The sequence below is a fragment of the Pinus tabuliformis genome, chromosome 3_2 (genome assembly GCF_031772625.1).
Source record: "Pinus tabuliformis cultivar Carrire ecotype Pingquan chromosome 3_2, CPIR1, whole genome shotgun sequence".
NCBI classification, from domain to species: Eukaryota; Viridiplantae; Streptophyta; class Pinopsida; order Pinales; family Pinaceae; genus Pinus; species Pinus tabuliformis.
This window is the reverse complement of record NC_142302.1, coordinates 1,034,443,484-1,034,466,894: the sequence shown is the minus strand read 5'-3', so window position 1 is coordinate 1,034,466,894 and position 23,411 is coordinate 1,034,443,484.

Here is a 23,411-nt window from a genome sequence, read left to right as displayed (position 1 = left end):
CATTTCTATAGTGTATTCGCAATACATACTTCAACCTGAAGTCGACCTATATGATTAGTTGTTTCACTGCATAATATTTTCATTTTCAGATCGGTGGCTAGGTAACAGAGGTTTCAATCCTCATTCTTCTCTATTTTTTTTTTTTAAATTTTAATCCCTTATGTTAAAGGAATTATGTCTAGTAAAGTCCAGAACAATTTAAGTTTTTAACTGGCCTGTCTCTAAAAACGTTTTCCTTCACTCCGATTGTACCTTAGTCTCCAACCCAACAACAGACCTTGGCTCTTTGGTCTGCAGATTTCCCAGGGTTTGGAAGTCTTTCGCTACCTGTTAACAGTACCCTCTTACAGGTTTAAAGTTTCCAGAATGAACAGTTAATTGAACAACCTGTGGGTTGCCATGGACCCTTACCCTCGATAAGGGTAGCATTTTTTTTACAACGACTTGTTAGATGGGTTCTTAAACAACTATTTAGACAGGCCTGGAACGGTCCAGAACTGCCTTCCAGTTGCACTGCTACTACAACAGGTTTAATGTAAATTCCCTCTACGTTTTCTGTTTCAGTTTACAATTAAGACACATTTGTACAATATTATAATTGTGTAAGCAATATTCATCAAGGAATTACACATTACTTTTCATAAACAAAATTATTTACATGCGCTGTAATTACCCAAAGGTAACAACTATCTGCTAAGCAATTTAATCCAGTAATATATATCCATACTTATCTGCAGAATTTTGTTATACCAATATAAGAGGGTTTAACACATTCCTTTAGCATGAACAAACTTCTCATTATATTTTGCATAAACAGAACTTCTATTAAATTAAGTTCTACATAAATTGTTCAACACTACTGTTTAGCAACTAATTAATTCAGTAAATATTATACTTATTTGTAGAGGTCTCTGTCAAACCAGAAGAAAGATAGGTCGCCACCGCGGCCCTGGGTGAGATTGAGCTCCGGGACGACTTCGTCAGCGCCGCCATCAGTGCCTCCATCGATGGCGAGATCAATGTTGGGGTTATCATCAAGCTCCTAGAGTGGGATGCTCAAAGACGCGGCCTGCTCAGCAACATTTGCTGCAATTCTGTGCAGCAGGAAAAAAACTGTGCGGAAAAGAACATAAAAAACTAACCTAAACTAACTAACTATTAACCTAAACTAACTATTAGGTTTTTTCTTATCTTAACTATTCATCCAACGGTTGGGAACTTTTCAATCGTCTAACATCTAATTGAACGGTTCAGAAAAGTACACGGTGACAATTGGGGGAGTTGATTTCAGAGGGGAACGCCTTATGGCGTAATTATATAAAAATAAACATTTTTTTAAACTAAAGCACTTGTATTACCAAAATAACTCAAAATTTCATAGTTGTTCACCAGACCACCAAGGAGATTTTTGTTAACTCCTCGCGATACAAGAGGATTCATACTTCTCTACTAATCCTATAATACAAAAGATATCAACTAGCTAATTCGAAAATACAAAAACCTCACATATTAGCCACCCATTACAAAGCGTAACAAAATACCAGATATACTATCAGACATAAACACCATTAAGAATCAAAAGAAGAGATGGGAGTAGAGACGTTGGCACTCAATCCTCCATGAGCATCAATGTCTGTATCGCAATGTAGTTGTCCTTCCACATCAACCAATCTTGAGTCAAGCTTGTTATTTCCTGCTACAACAGGGTAATAACGTATTCAAAAAATATTGATGTTCACATTAATTTTAAATTTACCAAAAATTAAATGATGCTATCTAATATTTACTTTTGAAAAAAATTTAATTTATTTTTTTATTTTTTTAAATCTAATTTTTCTACATTCTAATTTGTTAGAGTCTTATTCTGTAATCATGATATGTACATATATACTTTGACATATTAATAACAGTGTACAACAACCAACTTGGTTAAATTTGATTAATAACAGTGTACAACAACCAACCTAGTTAAATTTAATTACTCCACAAATAAATTATGTAATTTTTTTTAATATCCGAATTTTTTTGGGTTAAGTTTTTAATATCCCTTCATCCGCCGGTCATTACATGCAAAGTTACGCTTTATTCATTAAAAGATTCTAGGATAGATTACCATATAACTACCATTTCCATCAAATTTAAGCACGGCCAGCCATGCTATGTTTACGTCTTTATTTATTACGTCGTAAGGCGTTCCCTCTAGAAACGACTTCCCTCTAGCATTACGTGTACATTTTTGGGCCTTTGATTTCTGAGAAAACCCTTTTGCAACCAGTCTCACTTTGTACCTGTCTTCCGTATCATTCACACCCCGTTTCAGCTTGAACACCCACTTGCATCCCACAGTTTTCCTGCCTTTGGGAAGTTCAACCAGATCCCACGTGCCACTCTTACCTAAGGCCATCATTTCTTCCTTCATGGCTGCTTTCCATTTGTCACTATTTGAACCTTCTACAGCTTCTTGATAACACAAAGGTTCATCATCATTAGCTATCAAAGCAACTGAAGTAACGTGATCATCATACCTTCTCGGAGGGCGCTTGATCCTTGTAGACCTCCTTAAGAATGTTTCTGGTGCTTCCACAATTGGCTGTCTATCATCTGTAGGAACTTCTTCATGATCGCCATCTGAGACCTGTTCATGACCTCCATCTGAACCCTGTTCATAATCTGATTCTGAAACCTGTTCATGACTAGAATCTGAACTATGGTCATTATGACTATCATTAGAAATGCTGTCAAACTGAATATGCTGGAAATCAGATACATCATCCAGTTTCAATCTACTATTTACATCTAACTGTACAAGAGAGGATTCGTCAAACTTTACATCTCTGTTGATGATGATTTTTCGGGTAGTAGGATCCCACAATCTAAATCCCTTTGTTCCATCACCATACCCAACAAAGACATACCTTTTCGATTTCGGATCTAATTTAGTTCGCTGATGTTTAGGCACTAGAGCATATGCATCACAACCAAACACTCTGAGTTTAGAATAATCACAAGGGTGTCCTTTCCATACCTCTTGCGGAACCTTGCAGCCTATTGCCATTGATGGAGATCGATTTATCACATAACAAGCGGTTGCCACTGCTTCCGTCCACAACTCATTTTGCAACTCGGCGTTACTCAGCATACACCTTGCTCTCTCTAGAAGAGTCCTGTTCATGCGTTCAACACCTCCATTTTGCTGAGGAGTATAAACCGTGGTCTTATGTCTCTCGATCCATGCATCCTTGCAATAGCTGTCAAACTCCTTGGAGGAAAAACTCACCACCATTGTCAGTTCTTAAACATTTTATAGTTCTACCAGTGTTGTTTTCTACCAATGCTCTAAACTGCTTGAAAACTGTAAAAACATCAGACTTCTTTTTCAACATGTAGACCCATACTTTCCGAGAAAAGTCATCAATAAACGACACAAAATACGACGAGCCACCATACGACGCTGTAGGGGCTGGACCCCAAACATCTGAATGAATATAATCAAGTATCCCTTTACTAGTATGTTTGCCTGTTTTAAACTTTTGTTTACTTTGTTTTCCAAACAAGCAATGTTTACAGAAATCTAACTTTCCAGATCTTAGATTAGGAAGTAACTTACGGTCAGCCAAAATTTTCAACCCTCGTTCGCTCATATGGCCCAACCTTTGATGCCATAGGTGAATGGAACTACTATCCTGTTCAGACACCGACACATGATCTGACCCAGTTCTACCTTCTAATTGAAAAAGATTTCCTACCTTCTTAGCCTTCATCACTAGTAAGATACCTTTATAGATTTTCATAACTCCACCTTGAATTACAGTTTTATATCCATTTGAATCAAGTGCTCCTAATGAAATCAAATTTTTCCTTAAATCTGGTACATGCCTCACATCAGTTAATATTTTGGTTGTGCCTTCAAACATTTGTAGTTGTACACTTCCTATTCCAACAATACTGCAAGTGACATCATTACCCATGTACACGACTCCATCATCAATTGATCTATATGTTTTAAACCAATCTTTATGAATACACATGTGGTTAGATGCCCCAGAATCTAACAACCAATGTTGATCATGTTTTGAAATATTAACTGACAATACTTCATCACTCATACCTGAACCGGATACTGGACCTGTATCTGTGGTGTTGGCTTCCTTATTTTCTGTCGAAGATCCTTCTTTAGCAGCCTTCTTTCGCTTCCAGCAATCCTTTTTCAGATGTCCAACCTTGCCACAATGCCAGCACTTCACCTTGGGCTTCTTTCCTTTGGACTTTGAACGAGAGTCGCTATGCTTTCCCCCGGAGTGTCTCTCTCGTGAGCGACCTCTGGCCATCATTACCTCTGATGTAGAGGTGTCTGCATTCGACCTCTTCCTTGTCTCCTCAGCCAACAAGGCTCCAACAACATCGTCAAACTCAAGGATATCTGATGTACTAAAGCTTATGGAAGTAACAAAGTGATCCCAGGATTCGGGCAATGAACATAATAGAGTTATTGCCTTATCTTCTGAATCAAATTTCACATCTAGACTGTCTAATTGCACCAATAAGGTATTAAAAACATTCAGGTGATCAGCAATTGAGGTACCTTCTTTCATCCACAAACCGTAAAGCTGTCGTTTTAGGAGAATCCGATTTGTCAAAGATTTCGTCATATAGAGCTTCTCAAGCTTTGACCACAAGCCTGCGGCGGATTTCTCTGACACAATGTTGAACAGAACATCGTTCGCCAGACATAACCGAATTGCACTCAGAGCTCTATCGTCCATCTCATCCCATTCATCCTCCGTCATAGAAGGAGGCCTTTTGTTTTTCCCCAACAGTGCTTTCGCCACACCTTGTTGAACCAGCATATCGTACATCTTCACCTTCTAGATCTCAAAATTATTCTTGCCATTAAATTTCTCAATTTCAAACCGGGCACTTTGAGTTTTCGCCATTTGTATCAAAAAACACAATAATCTCCAATACCAATGTTTAAATACCAGCAATTTAAAAAAAAAAAAATTGCCTATGCCTTTCAGCCTTTGCCTTTAAAACAAAAAACTGCCCTTTGCACTTATATTAAAACTTTCTGCCATATGCACTTCTCAAAAAATAATATACGTCCTTAAAAAAAAAAACTTCAATATCCCAGCACACAAATATGCACATACACACCAGATGTCCCAGCACATAAACATTGACTGCGCATAAACATTCCCACATACAACTGGCACTGCGTTTTTTTTTTTTTTTAAATTGACTGCGCACTTAGATGCCTTTTTGCCTTAAACAAAAAAAACTGCCTATGATAATGTTTCGTGGTTTTAGGTTCTAGGCTTTACACACCATTGAAATACATAAATCCAAAAAACATTCTCCTGTGCGGCAAGAAACATTGACTATATGCCCTCCATATCGTCACATATTGTTATTGATATTTAAAGCACTGTTTTCTAAGTTTAATTAAGAGATAGCATACGGGCTCATCTCTGCCGCTTGAAATAACAGACTTTATTGCAAACTCTCGGTTCTGATCATGGTGGCTTCACGTAAATCTACACACGCACCAGCGATTTAAAATTCAGGCTCCACGCAATAGATTGACATACCTTTACTCAGCCCACCGTACAACAAACGCACCAGGTATATCAGCGCTTCTGGCTCAAAAAATCTTTACTCAGCCCACCGCACAGCAAACACACCAGGTATATCAGCGCGCACGGAGGCTGTCTACGCCTTTCAGGCAGCACGCAGGTATAGAACCTTTACTCAGCGCATAGACACGCAGCAGCAAATATTTATACGCTGTCAAACATCCACGCACCAGCACGCAGGTCCAGCCACGATCACGCCGTAGCGCTCCACCTCCAGTAGTCAGACACGACTCCCTCAGTGCTCCAGGACAGCCAACGCTCCACCGTGAGCTCTGATACCAATTGTTGGAATTCAGAGGCACAACAAACAAAATAAATAAACACACAGCAGAATATCAAGCACATATGACACAGTATTTAACGTGGTTCACCCAACCAATCTGGGCTACGTCCACCAAACATAGGCATCAGGAATTTATTAATCAAATTGGAGATTACATAATGAAAAACTTCATAAAACTCTCACCCTCTCAGCAAACCATCCGAATGGTTTCCTGTTATATAGCATAGAGAATCTAACAACCTCATTAACTCCCTCACATCAAATATAGGAGGCATTAACTCCCTCCCAACAAACTGGAGTTAATCTAGGACCTAAATTCTATTGTTGTCATTAGCTGAGATTTTTCCTATTTTGCTCCAAACAGAAAATCTCAACAGTTTCAACCATGCGATTAATTCTAATTACAACCATGCGATTAATTCCAATTAACCGTGCGATTAAGACTGGTAGCGGGTGGTGCTTGCTCTTCACTATCCATTGTCTGGAACACTTCTGCTACCAGAACGACATTTTAAGTTCAATTGCCGGATGGCTTGTTCAGGGCCCAATTATAGATGTGTTTCCTGGTGTCAAATCTCGGTTAAAATTCATCACAACAAACATGGAAGTCGTATTCATCCTGGTAGGGTGGGAAATCATCGGTTGAGATGTCTTATCTCTGTAGCGTACTATGGAAGATGGCAAAGCTGGAATCCAAATGAAAGATGGTATACCTATTTCCAGGTAGAGGACTTTTGGACCAGGTACATCGTTGAGTTGCAGGAAGCAGCATCCAAGAAGTAGAAAAGTATTGTTGATGAAAAGGTAAATACAATGATTGGCTCGGAAGGAATACTTTTTATGGGGTTTGTTGCGATGCAGCACCTTTGCAACAGTGACCAGCGGTGCATCATCCTGCCTATGTCAATTATTTGGGACCAGTAATCCCTTGGGGATCTCCATTAACCCAACACACCTGTTCGCCCTCCCGGGGCTGTGCAATGTCAACTACCCGCCTCTCACCCAGTGCGCAGGTATGCCTCCGTTTCTTGATTTTTTTTCTTCTTTTTCCTGTTATGAGATTTGAACACGAGACCTAACAACAATATTTTATTCTTTTAATTTCTCCAGCTGCAGGGATCCCGGTTGGAGCTCCAACTAGCGCGGATGTTCCTGTTAACCCTCCTGTCGCTGCTCGTCTAGGTTTTCTTATTTTCTTGTCGTTTTTTATAGTTATCTTTTATGAATTAAATTATATATAACAAAGTCAATTCCTTCAATTATGGTCTCAGGTTCGAGTCCTGCAGGTTCTCTTCCATCTCCTGGACCTTCTCCTACTGTAAATCCACCTACTGCAACTATAAATCCGCCGACAACAAGCGTGGGTGTTCCTCCTGCGGAGTCACCTTCTGCACCTTCAGGTGGTTCGAATCCTGGAAATCCAGGTTCTAATCCTGGAAACCCTATTAGCAGTGGAACTAATCCGTCCTCTAATGACCATCCAATTACCAATGTGGGTAGCGGAGCCGATACCGTCTTCACACAGTCAGCCTTTCACCTTGTGGGTGCTCTTTTAGTTTTGCTTTGCATATAAAAATAATATAGTTGTTATCTATGTTGTTATACAGACTGCATCCTGAATATTCTGATTTCTTTATATAAAATTTATAAATTATTATTATTTCAGATTTGATACTTTTGCCATGTGTATTGTGGAAGTTGTTTCTTATCCATCACAATAAAGGTTGGAATAATCAATCAATATCATTGCCATGGATTCAAAGATGCAACAAATTCTACAAATTATTATTATTAGTTTGAATGTGTCTGGAATAGTTTTTATTTTTTCTTCAATTAATTTATAAATATTATTAATTCTAGATGTGTCTGGAATAAATTAATTTTTTATTAATTTCTTTTTGTGTTCCATTAATTTATAAATGGTCATTATTTTATTTTTTATAAATATTATTAATTCTATGTGTCTCGAATAAATTAAATTATTATTATTAATTTATTTTTGTTTTCCATTAATTTATAAATGGTCATTAATTTCTTTTTGTCTCCCTTTTTCCACATTAGGTAGCTCTGAATATTTTGGTTTGTAGTCGAAACATAGATTTCAATCGATTATTATCATTTGGTAACAGTGACTAGTTAGTTACATTGTTAATGAGCAGTATTCATAGAATTTATTTTACATTGATAGCTTGTTAAGATTTTTTCCTTTGAACTCGAATTTCATTATAATTTTGGAATTTTGATAATAAAATTATTTATTTTTTGATTTTTTGATATTCATTAAAAAATATATTTCCAAAAAACAATTTCAATAGGTTTAAAAAAAATAGTTTAAAAATATTTATATAATGTTTTTGTTTTTGTTTATTTTTAATGTATGGGAAAATTGGAGATTAATATTCATATGATGATTGGGTTAATTACAAATAGCAATGGTGAGTGGTTTAATCACCAATAACAATTTGTGGGTAACTTTTATATAAGGTTTGTTAGATAAGTAAATTTTATATAAATTTTATTATAGTAAATACAAATACATACATGTTTCTTTCGTCTAATGTCAATCGTTACTTATTGTTGCTTTGAATTCTTTATCATTGTTATGATTGATTTATCCTAGATACTATCGGGGATGAACCTCGCTGGTTCCCAAATCCATAGGATTTCGAGATCGAAGCCTTCTAGCCCCCTACCTAAAACTCCAAGAATTAGCTGTGGAAATTGGTATGATTTCGCTTGGTAAAAGGTTCATTGAATCTACTGTTTGAGGGGCCATTAAATGGCAATTGTTTGTGCAATGATTTGTAGAGAAAACTGGAAGAGACACAAGTAAAAACTAAGTTCGAAAATAGCCAAGAAAATGGCTAATCTAAGAGGATCAGAAATGTGTCAGAAATATGAAATTTTGTTCAAGTCAATTTGGCGTATGGTTTATTTGGGTTTCAAGTCTACTAGGTGTATATTGTGCATTGGTGAAGCTCACTGCCAGGGAACCACCCCCAAGCAATTCCACTCTTGGTTTTTTCCATTCCACTTTTCGAATCTCAGCCAGCAAACCAAGAGAGCCAACAAGCAAATATCTAGGTGTTGAAAAATCCAAGCATGCCACCAAGAATCAAACATTAAGTGCATGCCAAGAAAGAAGAAGTACGCTCACGAAGAGAACTCATGAATATCAAATGCACAACACATCCAATAAAGAAGTGAACACATTTCCATATATGCGTTTTAAGAAACATTTTAGTGTTGGAACTTGGCAGTTTCATGCTTCTTCGTGAGACCAATATAAATGTATTGTTTCAACGTCATTGGTGGTAGATTTATGCAACATATTTGATCATTTAAGTTTAACAGATTTGCCTTTTCTTTTCCTACAAAGAATTTGCTCTTTATATGTGCTGGAGTTATTGGGATATTCTTTAGGAACTAGCAGGCATGCAAATTTATATTTTTAAATCCCTAATTCCCCTCATCATTTGCAAATTGTTCATCTGCATCTATGCTCAGAGAAGACAACTTAGCTTCAGAACGTTTGTAAGACAGAAAATGAAAATTTTAGCAAATATGGAGGTAATAATAAACACCCTATGGTGTCAGAACAATGTTTTCTTGGGTTTCTTTTGAGCCATAGCATTAGAGAGCCGTATATTGGTGAGGGACCTTTAACCCAATGCATCAGTGGCTTCATACAGGTGTGATTGGGGGTGCTCATCTTTGTAGGCAGAAGAAAGGAATGTCATTGATACATTTGTGATTATTGCTTTCAACAAAGCTCTCTAGAGTGTTATCAATCCCAGGTCTGGCATTTACAAAATGTGACTCAACTCTTAAAAATTAGGTAACATTCTCTGCACTTTTAGAAAAGAAAGAAAAATTGAACACTTGTTTCTGCAATCGCAGAGTATGGATATGTTGTTTGCACGATATCAAGGGAAATATCTTATTCAGCTGATGTATTCCTTACCTTCCCGTGCTATTTTTAATCGTGTTGTTAAGATACTTAATAGTTTTCTTATGCACAACACTCATGTGTGAAATTTTCTAATAGTGATTTCTGGTCAAGTTTCCCAACAGATCTATTTGTACCCTGAATGGCAGTCACTATTTTATCATAGAAATTTATACTTGAAAAGTTTTGATCTTACATTCATAATAAGGCCTCATGCTAATTGGAAATTAGTCTTGAATCCCTACAAATTACACAATTTAATTGATGTCATAATGGAACCATTTTTACAGCCAGTTTGATGATTTAATGCACCTGTTCGAGATATTCAACTTTATTTCTTCAGATTGAATGTGGTTGTGGGAAGTCATGAAGTTGTTGTCGATGATGGTCAGTGTAATAGTTCTGTTGTATTTGGAAACAATGTTGAAGATCCAATAGATGCTCTTAATGTAAAACGCTGGAACAACTCTTGATTTCGTTTTTGGGAGGTATCATCTTTTCTTCTCCCCATAAGGATATAAGCTATGGAGGATGAGTGGATGGCTATAACGACTTTGAATGTGTAGTAATCCTCTGGATGGTATTTATTGTGAGAATTTCATGCGCTTGAAAAGATTTCCAAATCAAAAGAAAACACAGCTTGGACGTACACATTCTTAAGGAGAAGGCCATAATGAAGGGTTCGTCTTCCTCATTATCTGTACTAAAGATCCTCTGCATACATGCCAATGAAGAATTTGTTGCTATTTTTTTGAACACATATCTAGCCTGTCCTTTAGTAGAAATTCTACATGCACCATTGAAAGAAGCTTCTAGATGTAGGGAATTGGTGATGCAACATATATTCATTATGTGAGTAATAAGGAGCGGAACATAGATTTTCCCAAAGAAATTGAGGAAGATGAAGCCCTAGAAGAAATTCTTATCAAGGCATTCATGGATTGGAGAATCAGGTCAAATATGGAAGCTTCTAGCTACTTAGGGTGTTTAAACTCCCATCACTGATTTATTGGATTGGGGATGTTGTAACATTTTCTTGGCAGAATGATATAGTTAAAACTTTTGAGCTTTTCCAGAAATCCACCATCTTTGTAGGAAGAAGAAATGAATCTCATTGATACATTTGTGATTATTTCTTTCAACAGGGCTCTCTTGAGTGTTATCGATCCTAGGTTTGGCATTTAAAAATGTGATTCTGTTCTTAAAAATGAGGTAACATTCTCTGCATTTTTAGAAACGAAAGAAAAATTGAACACTTGCTTCTGCAATGGCAGAATATGGATACGCTGTCTGCATGATATCAAGGGAATAAATTATTCAACTGATGTATTCCTTACCTACCTATGCTATATGTAATCATGTTGTTAAGATACTTAACAATTTTCTTATGCACAACACTCATGTGTGCAATGTTCGAATAGTGATTTATGGTCAAGTTTCCTAGCAAATCTATTTGTATCCTAAATGGTAGCCACTATTTTCTCATAGAAATTTATACTTGAAAAGTGTTGATTATACATTCATAATAAGGCCTCATGCTAATTGGAAATTAGTCTTGAATCTCTACAAATTACGCAATTTATTTTATGTCATAATGGAACCATTTTTACACCCAGTTTGATGATTGAATTCGACTGTGGGAAGTCATGAAGTCGTTGTCGATGATGGTCAATGTAATAATTATGTTGTATTTGGCAACATTGTTGAAGATCCAATAGCTGCACTTAATGTACAAGGCTCGAACAACTCTTTATTTCGTTCTTGGGAGGTATCATCTTTTCTTCTTCCCATAAAGATATAAGCTATGGAGGATGAGTGGATGGCTATAATGACTTTGAATGTGTAGTAATCCTCTGGATGGTATTTATTGTGAGAATGTCATGTGCTTGAAAAGGTTTCCAAATCAAAAGACAACGCAGCTTGGATGTACACATTCTTAAGGAGGAGGCCATAATGAAGGGTTCGTCTTCCTCATTATCTGTACTAAAGATCCTCTGCATACATGCTAATGAATAATTTGTTGCTATTTTTTTGAACACATATCTAGCCTGTCCTTTGGAAACAATTCTACATGCACCATTGAAAGAAGCTTCTGGATGTAGGGAATTGGTGATGTAACATGTATTCATTATGTGAGTAATAAGGAGCGGGACATAGAGTTTGCCCAAAGAAGTTGAGGAAGATGAAGCCCTAGAAGAAATGCTTATCAAGGCACTCATGGGTTGGAGAAGCAAGTCAAAGATGGAAGCTTTAGCTACTTAGGGTGTTTAAAGTCCCATGAATGATTTATTGGATTGGGGATGTTGTAACATTTTCTGGGCAAAATAATACAGTTAAACTTTTTGAGCTTTTCCAGAAATCCGCCAGCTTTATTGGGTGTTCTTATTCTCATAACAATTGGTATATGGCCCAAATATTTTGTCACTGTATTCTTTGCATCATAGTCGAGCTGTAGTCAAGATATTATAGGGTTGCAATACTCAATGATTATCAATGGCATACCTTAGTGTGAGTACTATGACATGGGCATTATCACCTTTTTCTACATCTATCACACAATGTTTTTAATTGCATCAACAAAAGTCATTGAATTGTAGTCATAACAATGCCAGGGCTCTGTAATGAATGTGAGGCATATATGTTCATAGCAATGAGATGGAATAGTGAATGGATGGGCAAGCAATGTTCTATTTGCACTTCGTTTTATGATTGTGATATTGTCGATGGCAACTAGATTAAACTTCCTCATTGGTCATATCAAATATCTCTTAGGAATGTTTTATTTGGGTTTCAAGTCTACTAGGTGTATATTGTGCATTGGTGAAGCTCACTCCCAGGGAACCACCCCCACGCAATTCCACTTTTGGTTTTTGTCATTCCACTTTTCGAATCTCAGCCAACAGACCGAGAGAGCCAACAAGCAAATATCCAGGTGTTGAAAAATCCAAGCATGTCACCAAGAATCAAACATTAAGTGTGTGCCAAGAAAGAAGAAGTGCACCCACGAAGAGAACTCATGAATATCAAATGCACAACACATCCAATAAAGAGATGAACACATTTCCATATATACATTTTAAGAAATATTTTTGCGTTGGAACTTGGTAGGTTCATGCTTCTTCGTGAGACCAATATAAATGTACTGTTTCAACATCATTGGTGGCAGATTTATGCAACATATTTGATCGTTTAAGTTTAACAGATTTGCCTTTTCTTTTCCTACAAAGAAATTGCTCTTTATATGTGCTGTACTTATTGGGATATTATTTAGGAACTAGAAGGCATGGAAATTTATATTTTTAAATCCCTAATTCTCCTTATCATTTGCAGATTGTTCATCTTCATCTATGCAAGAAGACAGAAAATGCATATTTTAGCAAATATTGAGCTAATAATAAATGCCCTGTGGTGTCAGAACATTGTTTTCTTGGTTTCCTTTGAGAAATATCATTAGAGAGCCGTATATTCTTCAAATTGGTGAGGGACCTTCAGCCCAATGCATCAGTGGCTTCATGGGATTAGATGTTCCTCTTCCAATAGTGGCAGATTTATTCAACATATTTGATCATTGAAGTTTAACAGATTTTCCTTTCCATCACATTCATCTCCTCCAAATTCAACTGAATTTCTTAATGCTGTCTCATTTTCTTCATGCAATCCTTCGGGAAAGCTTCCTATTTCCACCACAATCTAAGTGAAGATGGAACGATAGCATTAAGAATTTCTGAAGTGAGTTTGCCCTTATTTTCTTATCATTTTGGGAAATAAATTGGGGTTTATTAACATATTCCTAATTATTCACTGCATATCTCTGTACACAAAGCAAGCTCGTTTGGAAGGGCATCAGTCTGAATACAAAGAGCAGTTTTCTCTTATTTATTAACTATTCAGTTAGGTTGGATAAAGAACCATCTAGAAGATGGAAGCAGAATATTGAAGAAACTAGTTTTGTTTGTAGATTTTGGGAAATCCTATAAAGACCTAGGATTCGGCATCGACTAGAGAGACAATTTATTTGATATGGTTTATAAACAAATATATGCTTCTGCTAGCATGGGAAGAGCAGGTGGAGGAGCCATGTTTTGGTAGCTGATGGCAAAAGGAATGAGCTCATATAGAGATGGTATGATATTGTCTTGTCTCAGAGTCCTTCCACAACATCTAACACCAATATGATGCATGTTCACTCACGAGGATGCACAAAGACTTTATTTGTACAAATTAGTCCTCATGAAAATGACATGGGAGAAACTCTGTGCTTACTAAAATTTTCCAATAGAGTTCAAGGATTAGAGCTTGGTCCTACTCGGAGGTAGCAAGATGTAAGTTTTCACTGTAGCATGGTCCTTGCCTTTTCTTGATATTTTTCTGACTCTCAAAAATTGTCAAAAAAACATTAATTAATGTTATATGCTATTGCCTTACGGAATTTCCATTGCAACATTTGGTGCAATTAAATTAATTAAATTGTAAAATGATGTATAATGATGATTGAATAATGTTACAAATTTAAGTTACAACTCAAATTTCCAAGGCCAAAACCCTCAAGAAGTGCCAAGTTGTGTTCATGACTGCACAGGATGAAAGACTCAGAATAACATCTGAAATTATTAATAGTATGAAAATAATCAAACTACAAGCATGGAAAGAAAAATTTAAAGAGCTGATAGAAAATCTCTGAGCTGTGGAGTTCAAATGGTTGTCTTCAACACAATTTAATAGAACATATGGTACCATACTCTACTGGATGTCACCCATCATTACTGCATCTATAGTTTTTGTCGGGTGTCCTATCATAGGGGATCCACCGTTAACTGCCACAACCATATTTACAGTGCTTGCAACATTCCGTGTGATACAAGATCCAGTGAGAATGCTACCTGAAGTTTTGGCTATATTAATTCAGGTTAAAGTCTCCTTAGATCGTTTTGGACAAGTTCTTACAATATGATGAGCTGAGACTAGATTCTGTTGTGAGGAAAGAACTTTCCAGATCCTAGTATACCATCAAAATTCACCAAGACATACTCAACTGGGATCCAGAATCTTCATTGACAAAGCCAACATTTGAAGGGAATAAATCTGCACATTAAAACTGGAGGAAAGGTAGCAATTTGTGGCTCAGAGGGATCAGGGAAATCTGCTCCGCTATATACAATTCTTGGAGAAATCTCAAAAATTTCAAATGTAAGTTGAGCATTAACTACTCTTCTTGAGCAAAAGTAACCATTTCATAGTTCAACAAGATTATAGATGCAGCTTTTTTGCTTTCTATATGCATAAATTCTTCCATAAACTTTTTGATTGGACTACGTGTAGGTTGAAGTATATGGCAATGTTGCCTACGTGGCACAATCAACTTGGATTCAGAGTGGTACTGTCAGAGATAACATACTTTATGGGAAACCAATAGACAGAATTCAATACAAGAAGGCAATAAAAGCTTGTGCATTAGACAAGGATATAGAGAGTTTTGCTCATGGAGATATGACTGAGATTGGGAAGAGAGATTGAATATGAGTGGAGGACAAAAACAAAGGATTCAGTTGGCTAGAGCAGTATATAACGATGTTGAAATTTATCTATTGGATGATCCATTCAATGCAGTCAATGCTCATACAACGTCAACTCTATCAAATAAGGAGGAGACATTACATAAGAGAGACTCAAAGACTTGCTAATATTGCTTGTCGTAGTATGAAAAATCTGGTTTACCTCTGTATCAAATCTGTAAAGATCTTAGAATGAGATCCAGATATATTAATGTGAAAATTTCTGTGCATATTAAATATAAAAGATTTGAGTTTTGGGTTATCAAAGCTATAGATTGAGAACTACATGGATCGCTTGATAGGATGGTTGATTTGAATTGTATATCAAGATTGCTAGCTTCTTTGTGGTGGTAGTGTGAGATCAATTGGGAATTGCTACTCGTTTCATACTTCAAGAGGGAAATGAATTTCCCAATCATGGTGGTGATGAAGGAACCTAGCAAAAGCATAGAGAATAGCATAGTTGATTGGATAAAAAAATCAATTGTGTAAATACAAATAACACACCCTACAAAATGATGTCTTCTTGAATATTGATCAATATGAATGATTTTCCTTTCACAATTCTTGTGTTTTGATTCATTATGAATAGGAATTGATTCATTCAACTAAAATTGGTATTGTTGATTTTGATGGTACTTCTGTTCTCCAGCTTGATGATCGGGTGCTGTGCTGAATTTACAAGAAAAATGGTCATTTTCATAGAGTACAAGGGGTAGAACGAGATGAATCACCAAGTGTAGATGAAGTGATGGCTTCTTTGCCTGATATTTATCAGCAAAACAAACTGCAACTGCCCAACATTGCCTCTTTCAGTGGGTTGTTGGAGAGTGACGATCCTTTCATAGATGGTTTTTTAAACGATGAAGCCATGGATGGCAATGGAAACAACAGCAGACTACCTCAAGTCCAGTTCTCCAACCTCTCTCACAACAATTTCAGCAATAACAATGACAACAATAGCGATTGCCGTTATGAAGTTGTCCAAAAACAAGAAGAATTAGTAGTGGATAATGACAACAAATTCAATTCTCTCAAGAGGACCCTCTCCTTAGCATATGGGCACGATGAAACCAAACTTGCAAAGAGATTCAACAACATGCAGAACAACTATAGCTACAACGTCCACATTAATGTTTTAGCCTTGCTTAATTCAATGCAGCCCAATCAAACTTTCCAACAACAAAACTTCCTAAGCGCACTGCGTCATAAGAAATATATCCTGGCAGGGATTTAGTTCATCACAATGTGACATGGTTTAAGGTCTTCATATTTCTAGGCAAATACATTAGAATGTTGTTTGAAAAGATTAACATGCCTCTCCTTAAAAAAAATTATATCGATATGGATACCCAGTTGTTGTTCGCGTGAATTCATTTGTTTAACTTCACCTTCAACTAGGCAATCTTTAAGGTATCTAAACAAGTTCAGTGGATATGCATGACTACTTTTATTCCATTTCATAGGCACTTTAACCCCCGAATAGGGTTTTTGGCATGGCTTCCTCAATTCAAATTCATTATCATCGACCCTTGCTTTCAAAAAAGCCCATTCACATTTCAATATTCTTCCACACACTATGCCTTACGGCGTTTCCTGTGCAACATTAGGTGCAAATGCTAGTTTATGTTTGGGTATACGTATGGTAAAGTTTCAATTCAACCACCGAAAAAAACTAAACAGATTTACACTCATTTATGAAACAAATTTAACTGCAATATGCTCAATTATTAAACGATTAATAGGGTCACAGTTGCAAGAGGCGAGAGGTGTGTGGAGTCATACTTTGCGGGCAGTTTTCCCTGGTTATTTTTTAATATTAAATTAATATTTTTTGAAATGATATATAATTATTTTACATTAATATTATTTATTTCTTAGGTATAGTTGTTATATTTTCAAATAAATTAGAATTATAATAGATTTTCTTACTTAAAACATAAAATTATAGATAAATTAAGCATATTTTAAATTAGATAATATATTTTTACTTATTATTCCCGCCGCATCAATGTAATAATATATTCAAAAAAACATTGACGTTGACACTCATATTGGATTTGGTGAATTTTGTCTATTGTCAAGCAAAGGTTTCCAACTAAAAGTAAAAGTAAGAAGGTGCAATGGGCTTAAGTGTCTCCCCAAATTCATGTTAAATATTTTGGAAATTATTAAGAAGGTGCATTGGGCTTAAGTGTCTCCCCAAATTCATGTTAAATATTTTGGAAATTATTTTTTTTAACTGAAAATTTTAATATGCCCTATATTTTTAGTTTTTGTTGTATTTAATTATTTTGTATCTTTGAATCTTTATTTAATTGTTTTGCATTTTAAAATTTATATTAAATTTCAATTTCTAGAATAATACAATTATAAAATTGTCATATATACTATCAAATAACATATTACATCATATAAAATAACAAATTACATCATATAAAAAATAAATTATCAAATAATAAATAATACATTTCATTTTGAGAAATATAGAAATTATTAAAAAATGTAATAGTTAGTTAAATTATTATTTTATAGTGCTTAGATTACATAATTTTTAATCTATTGGTTCTTGAAATACACCTTGAAATACCCATTTTTCATGGAGAAAGATTTTAATCATATTTATTTTGAAAGTCTATGATATAATGGTTAGTTAAATTATAATTTTATATTGTTGAAATGTAATGTCAGTTTTGCCAAGAGATTGGTATTACTCCGTTTGTGAAGATACTCAATTCCAGAGAGAAAGTCGGCATGGTAGGAGGAGAGGTATGGAGAGAGAGAGAGAGAACTTTACTCGAGCTCCAAGAGAGATTTGAGTCATGGGAGCCGGAGTGCGTCGGGACGGGAGAGCCTGTTACAGTTGAGCAGGTGTTTGTTAAGCAGCCAACCAGTGTCTTACAGCTAAATCCTCAGCCATCCAGCGTGAGCCACTGCTTTTCAACAAGCGTCCCTTCCTTTCAATTTTTGCCTTGAGACGTTCGTTTTCTCCCAGATGTCAACTATTTCCTCTATGCATGGTCCTCTAATCATCAACGGGACACGTTATCTTCTGGATTCATCCCGTGCATGCAGCGTGACATCTGGTTGCTGACTGTCTCGTTTCCTTTCCTTAGTAATCCGCTTTAAAAATCGACTCCCGGGTATCACAATGGTTTCCCCCTCTGGCCTCTCCGGCCGGAGGTAACATTGCAGGAGGTGGCTTTTCAATGCTTACCTCTCTCTGTTTACCCATTTTCTGTTTTTCATGCGCGGATGCTCCTGGCTCTCGGTAAATCGACAAGGCTCTCTGGTTCAGACATGCTTGCGGTCTCCTATTCCTGGTTAGTGGTTTTCTTCCTTTTCATCGTTATCATCTCATAGTAGAACTCCATTAACACAATTGGAAAGTTTTTGGAAATCTCTTCATGTTTGTTTGTTAATTTTGTGAGGTTAGTTTTCCTTTAAAGAGGTGGATGACTGCATATTGCTTGATGGTTAAATATGTTGAAGTCTTTCTTTAATAAGATTAAGGCCGCCATATACATCTACAGTCCGTGCTCAGATTTCCGTTTTCGTATTGGGAGATGGTGGTGCATCATCCAAATCTATTGCTGTTGTCTTGATTGCCAAAACCAGCCAGCAGAATAGGTCTTCATCCAATAGCTACTGGTTACCATTTTCGGCTTCCCTGACTCGAGCCATCTTTCGGTGGTCTTTAGATTTTCCGGCAGGTTTCTTTTCCCGGAATTAATGTTTCAAATCTCTTTTCCGGTGGCTCCTTAGGCTTTCATAAAGCTTTCTGATCGTTCTGAGTTGTTCTCAGACATTATTTCCCATCATCCTCACTTTTGCTTCTCTCCCTCCCTGTAATTGACATTTTGGCGGTTGGTTTACGACCCTTTCTGTCATCACATAGCATGAGGGTAGATGAACTGGAGTTTCGAATTAAATTTTCCCTGTCCTTGAAGCTTCCTTTTCGAGAACACGGATTTCTATCCCGGCAGTTCCTTAATTTCCATATCTAGCTCTGTCCTTTGATCCATTGGGAAGGATATTCAATTGTACTTTTCCTTCCGCCCTCCCTTTCAGTGTTTTTTCCATCCAGGTATTTCTTGCAGACAGATCTTTTTAGGACGGATTTGCTCAAGTATCCGTGCGGTACTTTCCAGCTTTTTCTGGACCATCTCCTTGGTCAAGGATGACGGAAGATAGTGACTCACCTGCCACGCAAGCTCTATTCAGAGCTACTATCGAGGCCGAATCTGCACGTGAAGTTGTCAATCGAGATCACAGTTGGCATGCCACGGTGGAAGAAATGCTTCCCCCTGATTTTCGGGACCAATCCTCCCGTTTGGTTCCGGATTTCGACCATCAGAAGATTGGGCCGGCCTCCTCCAGAAAAGGCAAAACCCATGACCGGCATTTTAATAAATCTAGAGCCCCGGTCAAAACGATTCCTCCTCCTAAAGCCGTTTCTGTGTCTAGTGCTACACTGTCTGAACGTATTGATAGTCTGCAAAAGCATGCTCTGATTGGGAAGTGGTATTTTCCGGAAATGACTGAGGATGTTATGAGGAAATGGCTAGCAGCTAAATGGGTTCCACTCGTTGGTTACACTCCAATCATATCTCGCCTTATGAAAGACTGGTTCTCTTTCCATTTTCAGAAAGCATCTGACCTGGAATTGACCCTGAACAGACCATGGGTGTATGGTAGAAGTTTTCTCTCTTTATCGCGGTGGTATATGGGTTTTGACCCTCTTAAGAATACGCCAACAAATAGCATGATTTGGGTAAAGCTTCCTAACTTGCCTCTAGAATTATGGTCGACAGAAACTCTCACCATGATTGGCAACTCTGTTGGCAAATTCATTTATGTGGATCCTTGGGTCAGAGGTGAGAGGGATAAAAGAATCGCGTGGATTCTGATCGAAAAACCTTATAAAGGTGGCTATCCTGATCAGATCGAGATAACATGGGAGGGTTTCAAAATTTGTCAAAGACTTGACTTTTGGGGCATACCTTTTCGATGCTCTTTCTGTCATCGAACTGGTCACCTCATCAAAAATTGCAGACACCGTTTCAATCACAGGTCAAAGAGGCACTCTTTTGAAAAGGAAAGAATTTCTGGTTCTGATTCGCTCACTGAAGATGTAAGCAAATTCGATAATCATTTTTCCTTTCAAACAACGGATCTTCGATGCTCTCAGTTTTACTCACAAAATCAGTCAGATTCCCCAATTGCGGCGGAATTTGAATGTCCTCCTATTCCTGAGCCGCATGATGAGAACGCGGTGCCCTCTCCTCCTGCATTGAACAAAGGGGATTTTGTTGTAGGGTCTCATCCTATTCTGATTGCCTCCTCGTCGCCTTCTCCTATTGGGCCATCATCAGTTTTGCAAAAAGGAAAGGAACTTATGACATCCCCGACACCTTTCAACTCCCCGACTGATTCCCCTGTGAATAAATATGATAGTGATATTGATCTTCTCCTCCAGAGGAATCCATCGGTTCTTGAACCATTGACAATTCATAAACCCTCCTTCCCATCTATCAGTCCCAATTCTGCTAAAAATATCACCGTCAGGAAAAAGCAAAGAGGTGGTAGTCGCCATTTCAGAGGTAGAACAATTGCTTCTGATCTCGGAGTCACAAACCTGTCCCTTGTGGATGTCCCAATCTTGGAACCTTCTGTCTCGCAGCCTCTTAGAGCATGTATGGCTGGTCAGCCCTCAAAATGACTTTCTTAATATCATTGAATATCAGGGGATTGGGCGCCCTCCCTAAGTTTCTGGCGCTAAAAGAGATTTTTGTTCCAGCTCATCCTCATATTATTTTCATTCAGGAAACAATGCACCCAAGTATTGTGTCTTTGGCTTTCTTCAGAAGAATGTTTCCGACTTGGCATATGGTTGCCACTGGAGCTGATGGTATGTCTGGTGGTTTGGCAGTTTTGTGGGACCCTGCATGGATAAAAGCTAAGGCTTTTAAATGCTGTGCTGGGATTCTTATCTCGGCTTCAATTAGAGGAAGGTCTCAGAACCTTAACATCTTGAATATTTATGCGCCCTATAGGAACAGATCCTCCTTCTGGGATAATTTGTTTGCATCCGAAATTCTAGACATCGAGTCATTGATGATTGCAGGAGATCTAAACATGACCCTAAATTCTGAGGAATGTTGGGGTAATTGTAGGAAGAAAGACCGAATGGCTGACAGACTGCGACAAGAATTTTTAAATAGGAATTTGGTTGATATAATCCCTGAGAAAATGGTTCCAACATGGGATAACAGCAGGTCTGGTCTGACATTTATTGCAAAAAGAATTGACCGTTTTATTATGAACGCCAGTATTATTGGAAAATGGGGAATGCCTGTTGCCAGAACCGGGAATGATTTCACCTCGGACCACAGACCCATCTTTCTTGAATGGAAGGATATGGATTGTAGGATGGGCTACTCCTTCAAATTTAATAGAATCTATCTCGAGGACAAATCTTTCAATGAAGTCATAATAAAAAAATGGAAGGATCTCCATCAATCTGAAAGGGCTCTCTTATATACTTTTCGGGAAAAAATTCAATCTCTGAGGGATGTTGCAAAGGATTGGCAAATAAAGAGGAGGAAAATGGATAAACAGGAGCTGATTGATATTAGAAAAGAGATAAGTATTCTCTCAAACTCAGTATATTATAACGGTTTGTCTTTTGATCAAAAGAACCTCATCAGAATTTTGGAAAAAAAGAAACAAGCGCTGCTGCAAAAGGAAGAAGCATCCTGGAGGCTTAAAAGCAGAGCGACCTGGCTCAGGGAGGGTGATCGAAATACTAAGTTTTTTCATAATTTTGCCAATGCAAGAAGGAAGAAAAACTCAATCTGGAAGATTGAAGATGGTAAAGGGGGTTTCTTCTTCACTCAACAGGATATAGCGGCTGAAGCCACAAGATTCTTTCACAATCAATATAAAAGGCAGAGGAGTGAAATAAATGATATTCTGTGGGCTGTGGATTTGGTGCCTGTCATGTTTGACGAGGCTGCAAATGATGAGTTTTTTAAGCCTATCTTGGAAGAGGAACTCCATGATACTATCAAAAAATTCAAAATGGATAAAAGTCCTGGGCCAGATGGCTGGCCGATTGAGTTCTTCTCACACTTCTATGATATGTTCAAAGAGGATATGCTGAGAATGGTGGAGGCCTCTCGCATATCTGGGAATATAAATAATGCCTTAACTGCCACATTTTTAGCTCTTATTCCCAAAAAGGACAAATCTGAATCATTATTGGATTACAGGCCTATTGCCTTGTGCAACATTCTTTTTAAAATCATCTCCAAGATTATAGCGGAAAGGATGAAGGTTGTTCTAAACTCCTTTATCACAAGGGATCAGCATGCGTTTCTAAAAGATAGGAACATCTTGGATGCGGTTGCTATGACTCAGGAATGCCTTTTTTCAATTTTATCCAATAATATTGATGCTGCCATTCTAAAGATAGATCTGAAAAAAGCGTATGACTGTGTAGACTGGGGATTCCTTAGAATCCTTCTTGCCAAAATCGGTTTGAGGTCTCAGGGTATTAACTGGATAATGGCGTGTGTTGAAAATGTCAAATACTCAGTTATTATAAATGGCATCCCTTCATCCTTTTTCCAAGCTGAGAGGGGTCTTCGCCAGGGATGCCCTCTTTCCCCTCTTCTCTTTATTCTTGTGATGAACTCTCTCAGCACTCAGATCAACAAAGCAGTTGCTGACCGAAGATGCAGGCCGATTAAGATATGCAAGGATATATCCCTATCTCATAATCTTTTTGTAGATGATATTCTTATTTTTGCTATGTTATGTAGATCATCTTGGATCTGTCTAAATGAGATTTTTCAGAAATTCCAATCTGCATCTGGCATGGTTATAAACAAGGACAAGTCTATGCTGTATCATAACGAAACAAATTTGGACTTAGCTCAATGGATTGCTGCGCTGTTTGGCATTAAACATGCTTCGATCAAGGAAGGTTT